Below are 7941 nucleotides of genomic sequence, written 5' to 3' on the forward strand. Positions count from 1 at the left end.
TCTGTCTCTCTGTCTCTGTCTCTTTGTCTCTGTCTCTCTCTGTCTCAATGTCTCTCTATATATTTCTCTATCTCTCTGTTTCTGTCTCTTGGTGTCTCTCTCTGTCTCTATCTCCCTGGATCTCTGTCTCAATGTCTCTTCCTCTCCCTCCACTCTTTCAGTGAGAAATTATCTCCCCAGGTCACTCAGAGGAGGCTCAAAGTGAGAATCCTTGAAGTCAGAGGCCCCGGAGCTGTGGAAGCCAGAGTTCTTCCATCTGCTGCCTGGTTGATGAATGACACACACTCAGGCCAGGGCAGAACCAGAGAGAATTCTCAAGTCAGAAGCCAGGGGAGGAAGGCGGTGTGGCCAGCAAACAAGCCCTCTCTCTGCCTAGAGTCCAGTCAGAGTCTCACGGCGGCCAGACTGGTCTCCGACTTGCTGCCCAGATGAGGATGGCCCTCACGGTCTGCTCCTGCTGCCTCCGCCTCCTAAGTGCCAGGGTTACAGGCGTCTGGGCCATGCTACCTGCTGAGAGCTGGGGATGGCATCCCGGCTCTGCATGCTGGGCAAGCAGTCTGCCTCCTGTCTGTCTGCCTCTGTCTCTCTGTCCATCTCTCTCCACGCCCCCCTTTATTTGTTTGTTTTGTTTTGAGACATAGTCTCACTAATTAGTCCAGACAGACCTGGACAGACCTGGACTATAGACATCCATCCTCCTGCCTCGGCTCCCAAGCGCTGGAGCTGCAAGAGCCAACCATCCCGTCTGGCTTCTTTTCTTATTTTCTGATCCTTCAAGCAGCTGTCCTGGACGTCTTACTAGGCCCTCATTTAACTGCTATTCCAGGATCAGCTTCTGAAAATGCAACCACTGCGGCTGGAGAAAGTAAGGGTAAGAGTAGTGACTGTTCTTCCAGAGAACCAGGGTTCAAGTCCCAGCACCCTCTTACACGGCAGCTCACAACCATCTGTAATGCCAATTCCAGGGGATCTGATGCCCTTGCACAGACACACATGTAGTCAGAACACCAATGCGTGTAAAATAAGACCAAAGAAGTCATTAAAAAAATAAAACAATAAAGGTTTTAGAAATGCAACCATCTGCCGGGCTGTGGTGGTGCACACCTTTGATCCCAGCACTTGGGAGGCAGAGGCAGGCGTGAGTTCCAGGACAGCCAGGTCTACACAGAGAAACCCTGTCTCAACAAAACAAAACAAAACAAAACAAAACAAAAAAGCAACCACTGTGTGAAAGACTTTGTATATGTAAACTAAGACCACTCTGCCCTCCGGGAAAGCTCTGGCCATTTACAAATTTCAAGGGCATTCACCTCAGAATTCACCTGTACTGGACCCACCCTGACTATAAGATTTTACCCCGCACTCACTGGCCCTGCCCTCACCGGCCCCGCCCTTGTCCCAGACTTGCTAGTATCTTCACAAGCTGTGGGCCTTGTGTTTGCTTTCTCACAGCCTGTCTCCACTTTGCCCCTCTTTGCTCCACCGAGGCAGGCTGATTATTTCTCTTGCTGACTTGAGAGCATTCTTTCTAAACGTGCAGACATTACCCCTCTGTTGTTAATTAGCAACCAACATTTTAAATTCTGTTTGCTTTAGTTTTGAGACAAAGTATCATCATGTAGTCTAGGCTGGTCTTGAACTCACTATGTAGCTGAGGCTAGCCTTGAACTCCTGGTCTTCCTATCTCTTATTTGAAGTGTTAGGTATATGCCACCCCCAACAGCTCTATCTATATATTTTTATTTAAATATACTTTTACTTGGCATGGCGGCTTAGACCTATAATAAAGCATTTGAAAAGCTAAGGCAGAAAGATCATGTGCATTTGAGGCGATTCTGGTCTGCACAGCTAAATCCACTCTCCAAAATTATTATTATTGTTAATTATTATTATTATATTTTTCTTTGGTATTTTCGAGACAGGGCTTCTCTGTGTAGCCCTGGCTGTCCTAGAACTAACTCTGTAGGCCAGGCTGGCCTCAAACTCAAAAATCTACCTGCCTCTGCCTCCCAGGTGCTGGGATCAAAGGTGTGCGGTACTGCTGGCTGGGCAAAAATTATTTTTAATCTGCTTTTTTTTCTTTATAGTTTCTTTTTTTCTTTTTTTCTTTTTCTTTCTTTCTTTCTTTCTTTCTTTTTTTTTTTTTTGGATTTGGTTTATTCGAGACAGGGTTTCTCTGTGTAGCCCTGGCTGTCCTGGAACTCACTCTGTAGACCAGGCTGGCCTCGAACTCAGAAATCCGCCTGCCTCTGCCTCCCAGAGTGCTAGGATTACAGGCATGCACCACCACTGCCCGGCTATAGTTTCTACTATTAATTGAATATATAAAAAAACCTATCTGCAATGTCCTTCTACATGCCATATTATAAAATTTTATTTATTTTATATATGTGAGTATATTCTAGCTGTCTTCAGACACACCAGAAGAGGGCATCAGATCCCATGAAGATGGTTGTGAGCCACCATGTGGTTGCTGGGATTTGAACTCAGGACCTCTGGAAGAGCAGTCAGTGCTCTTAACCGCTGAGCCATCTCTCCAGCCCAAGAATCTTCTTCATGTGATTCAGGCCAAAAAAAAATTTTTTGTTTGGTTTTTTGGATTTGGTTTTTTGAAGACAGGGTTTCTCTGTGTAGCCCTGGCTGTCCTGGAACTCACTCTGTAGACCAGGCTAGCCTCGAACTCAGAAATCTGCCTGCCTCTGCCTCCCAGAGTGCTGGGATTGCAGGCGTGCGCCACCACCACCCGGCCAGGCCAAAATTTAATTGCAGGGATGACTAACTGGTCAAAGAGCTGAGACAGCTGAGTGGTCATCCCTAAAGAGGACTTCTATACAAACTTCCCTCCCCACCTCTAACTTATCCCACCCAGTCCCATCCCCCCACTCCCATCTCACCCCACGCCCATCCTCCACCCCAACCCCAACTCCCACCCTACCATACGCCCACCCACCCTACTCTTATCCCATCCCCCACTCTCACCCCACCCCACCCCACCCAACAGGCTGCGGGAGCCTCCATCCAGCAGGAACTGTTGGCCGCCCTACTGGACCCCTAACCAAGCATCTGTAAAGTCAGCACCTGAGTCTGACCGTGGAGGGCAGTCTGTGACCGTGGAGGGCAGTCTGTGACCGTGGAGGGCAGTCTGTGACCGTGGAAGGCAGTCTGTGACCGTGGAGGGCAGTCTGTGACCGTGGAGGGCAGTCTGTGACCGTGGAGGGCAGTCTGTGACCGTGGAGGGCAGTCTGTGACCGTGGAAGGCAGTCTGTGTCTTGGTTGAGCTAGGTTTAAACCCTGGCGACCCAGTGGATTTAATCTACAAGGGACAGAAGGCCATTTGCCCATGTTCCCAGACACTAGGCTCCTAACAAGCCATGAGGCCTTCAACTCCATAACCCTGTGACAATCAGTCACGGAGGACAATGGCTCAAGCCCCTGGTGTTCTGGCTGGACTCCATCCACACAGTTACCTGGCAATAGCCAGGTAGCCTGGCCCACTATAAAAAGAGATGCTTGGCCCCTCCTCCCTCTGTTGTTCTCTCCCCTCCCCTCTCCCCTCTTCCCTCCCCTCTCCTCCCCTCTCCTCCCCTCTCCCCTCCCCTCTCCCCTCTCCCCTCCCCTCTCCTTCTCCTCTTCTCTCTCTCTCTCTCTCTCTCTCTCTCTCTCTCTCTCTCTCTCTCTCTCTCTCGGGCCTTCTCTCCCCATTCCCTTTCCCCTTCTCTCCACACGGCATGGCCGGCTTCTACTTCCCGATCTCCTCTCTTTCCCCCATCTTTCTACAGTAAAGCTGTAAAGCCATGGGCTGCCTCCTTCAGTCTACACCCGCTGTTTGGAACAGGCCCACACCCTTGCTCCTCTGTGAGGGGACGTGCCTGCACTCATTCAACACTGAACACACCTCGTGTGGTCTCCACAGGGTGACATGCTCTGGCCACTGGGATGAACACATTTTTATGGGCCGTGATTCAGCCTTCCCAGGCTCTAGGAACTAGGAATTTGATTTCTGAACTAGCAGTTAAAGGAGAAGTCACAAGCCCTTTGCTCCTAAAATGAAAAGCCATCAGAGTTGTCAAACCTTCCCCTTCCTAAGCTGTCCCGAATGCTCAGTCGCTGCTGGAATTCTGAAGCAGAGCCGCGGGGCTTCGTTCCTGGTACTGTGACCTTTGGTGAGTAGCTTAGCCATGCTGTGTAGCTACTTCCTCATTCATGAGAGTCACTCGGGTGTGACAAGAACCAATAGCCCCACCAGAACTGACTGATGGTGCAGGCCTTCAGTCCCAATCCTAACCCTGAGGCAGAGGCAGCAGATCTCTGTGAGTCTAAGGCTAGCCTGGTCTACATAGTGAGTTCCAGCACAGGCAGGGCTACAAAGTGAGACCCAGTCTCAAAACAAAAACCAAACCAAACCAAACCAAAACCCACAAAAAGCAAAAATACCCCCAAGGAGCCAGAGAATACATAAAACAGGCTCATACATTATTGCCACCAGACCCAGTCATGTTTGCATGTGTGCACAGGTATGTTTGCATGTGTGTACGTATGTTTACATGTATGTGAACACCAGAAGTCGTAAAGTCTCCTCAACCACGTGTCCCCTTGCTTTATGAGACAGGACTCCTCACTGAACTCTGCCCAGTTGATGGCCAGCCAGTGAACTCCAAGGATTCTCTTGTCTGCTCCCCCAAGCCTGAGTCTGGGTTTGCAGACACACGTTCCTCTACCCTGTTTCTGAGTAGGTGTTAAGGATCTGTGCCCAGGTCCTCGTGTTTGCATGTCAGGCACCTAACAGATTGAGCCATCTCTCAAACTCCAACACTGCTTTTAGTAGTTCTGAAGCTTGCTGGGTGTGGTGGCACCTGCCTGTATTCACAGCACTTTGGCAGAAGAGGCAGGAAGATTGCGAATTTGAGGCTAGACTAGGTCACTTAGTGACTGGAAAACAATTTTGCTTTTTAAATTTTGATCAGGTCAAACATGATTAAACAAATACACACATATCGTGTGTGTGTGTGTGTGTGTGTGTGTGTAAAATCTATGACATGGAGCCTCCAGAGTTTCCTCTGGGCCTTGAAAGTTGCACTGGCAGGGTAGTAGATCCGAGCACTGGGGTAGAGTTCTGCAGGTCTTCAGAGGAAAGCCACATGCTGTGCCCAGTGAAAGGTTTAGGAGAAAGCTTTTAGAGAATTCCTCCCTGCAGCTGCTCCCACTCCTGGAAGGTCTCGTTTTCTTTAATAAATCTATGTTCCTTCTTTTTTATGGGGGAGGGTTTGAGACACGGTTTCTCTGTGTAGCCCTGGCTATCTTGGAACTCACTCTGTAAACCAGGCTGGCCTCGAACTCAGAAAACCACTTACCTCTACCTCCCAAGTGCTGGCATTAAAGGCATGCAACACCATTGCCCAGATCTTTTTTCTTTTTCTTTTTATAAGATTTAATTTAATGTATATATGAGTATACTGTAGCTGTCATCAGACACACCAGAATCTGTTACAGATGGTGAGCCACCATGTGGTTGCTGGGAATTGAACTCAGGACCTCTGGAAGAGCAGTCAGTGCTCCTAACCTCTGAGCCGTCTCTCTAGCCCCCATATTCCTTCTTTAAGAAAAACAAAACAAAATGAAACAAAAGATTTAATCTTTTAAAAAAATTTTTTTTCATCTCATTTTGCATGTATAGAAGCTTTGTTCACACGAATGAGGAGTCCAGGAGGAAGGCATGAGATTCCCCAGAACTAGAGTTACAGATGGCTGTGAGCTGTCATGGGGTGCTGGAAACTGAACTCTAGAAGAGCAGCCAGCGCTCTTAACCACTGAGCCTTCTTGATCCAGGCTCAAGATCCAAACTTTCAAATCAAAACAGAATCAAATCAATAACACACCTTGCTGATCCTGGGGTGAGAGAGAGAAAAAAAATATAAACTTTTTTGTTTGTTTGTTTTTCTTGATTTTTCTTTTTTTGTTGTTTTTTTTTTGTTTTGTTTTGTTTGTTTGTTTGTTTGTTTTTTGTTTCTTGGATTTGGTTTTTTTGTTTTTTTTTTGTTTTTTTCGAGACAGGGTTTCTCTGTGTAGTTCTGGCTGTCCTGGAACTCACTCTGTAGACCAGGCTGGCCTCGAACTCAGAAATCCACCTGTCTCTGCCTCCCAAGTGCTGGGATTACAGGCGTGCGCCACCACCGCCCGGCGGATTTGGTTTTTTTGAGACAGGGTTTCTCTGTGTAGCCCTGGCTGTCTTGGAACTCACTCTGTATACCAGGTTTGCCTCGAACTCAGAAATCTGCCTGCCTCTGTCTCCCAAGTGCCAGGCCACCACTGTCCAGCCAAGAAATCACAAACTTGGTTTTGATCCTATCTTTTTGTTTAAGTTTTGATGTTTGGGTCCATGCAGATTTACATACTAGCGTTGCTTTCCTAAAATACCATCTCAGGGCTAGAGAGGAGGATCAGCCATTAAAAGTGCTAGCCTGCTCTGGAGCAGAGCATGGCAGCTGGCAAGTGCCTGTTGGTATGTCGCCCTCTCCTGGTCTCCATCGTCATCTACACATGCACACCTTAACACACAGACACACACACACACATGAAAATGGTAACAAATCATAATAGGATTTGTCACTAATTTGTGAGAATATGTCTTTAAATAGTTGGTACTCCCCCCCACCTCATCCCCCCTCACTCCCCCCTCCCACCCCCGCCTCAGCCCAATCCCAGCCTGCTCCTGGAGCCCCATCTCAGGGATCTTCCTGGCTGAATGCCTGAGGTGGTACTGGGCGATTAATACAGAGGTGATGGCATGGTGTTCAGCCTGACACCACTGTGTGTGTGTGTGTGTGTAGAAGGGGCAGGGCTCTGGGAAGGCTCTGGGAGGTAATGTCTAACTAGTACAGGAATCTTTCAGCTGAAGGAAGAAGCGAGAAGGAGTGGGGCTGGTTAGGGAAGGGGTTCTGTGGTAGGAGGAGGTAAGAAGACCAGAGCAGAGGACAGGATTTTAGCCTCATAGACAGCATGCTGTGCAGGGCACAGTGGTGTGTGTGTGTGTGTGTGTGTGTGTGTGTGTGTGTGTGCAGGCAGAGGTGAAACCAAGAGCATTAGGACTGGCCCTTGCCATGGATTGGGGAGATATGAGACAATCCCAGATCTTTGAGAGGGTCACTATTGGCGGGATGAAACACCAGGACCATAAGCAACTTGGAGAGGAAAGGGTTAATCTGGCTTACACTTCCACATCATAGCCCATCACTGAGGGAAGTCAGGACAGGAACTCAAGCAGGGCTGGAACCGGAGGCAGGAGCTGATGCGGAGGCCATGGATGGGCGCTGCTTTCTGGCTTGTTCCTCATGACTTGCTTACCCTGCTTTCTGATAGAATCCAGGACCTCCAGCCCAGGGGTAACCTCAACCACAATGAGCTGGACCTTCCCCCATCAAATACTAAATAAGAAAATGCCCCACAGGCTTGCTAATAGCCTAGGTTTTATGGAGGCATTTTCTCAGCTGAAGTCCCCTCCTCTCCACTGACTTTGGCTTGTGCCAAGTTGATATAAAACCAGCCAGCACATGACCTCTAAGCAAGCCTAGGGCCTTCCTTCTCTGGGGATCCCCAAACATGCACATGTGAGTCATAAGAAGGCCATACGCACAGCAGGCACACAGGCTTGGACACCAGGAAGTCTCAGAATCCTGAGCCTGATGCTAATGGAGGGCTGAAAGGTCCTCTCTGCTCTGGGGGATCACAGCTACAACTTTACAACTTTAGAACTGACTCCCCAGAGCTGTCCTGACATCTGCAGCAAGCTATAGCATGCATGTGTTCACATGAATATCACACACACACATGCATACACATAGACACACATACATGTACAAACACACATGCACACACACTTACATGTACACATACATGCACACACATATACACATACACACATGCATGCACATGTACACACATATA

The sequence above is a fragment of the Apodemus sylvaticus genome, chromosome 22 (genome assembly GCF_947179515.1).
Source record: "Apodemus sylvaticus chromosome 22, mApoSyl1.1, whole genome shotgun sequence".
Taxonomy (NCBI): domain Eukaryota; kingdom Metazoa; phylum Chordata; class Mammalia; order Rodentia; family Muridae; genus Apodemus; species Apodemus sylvaticus.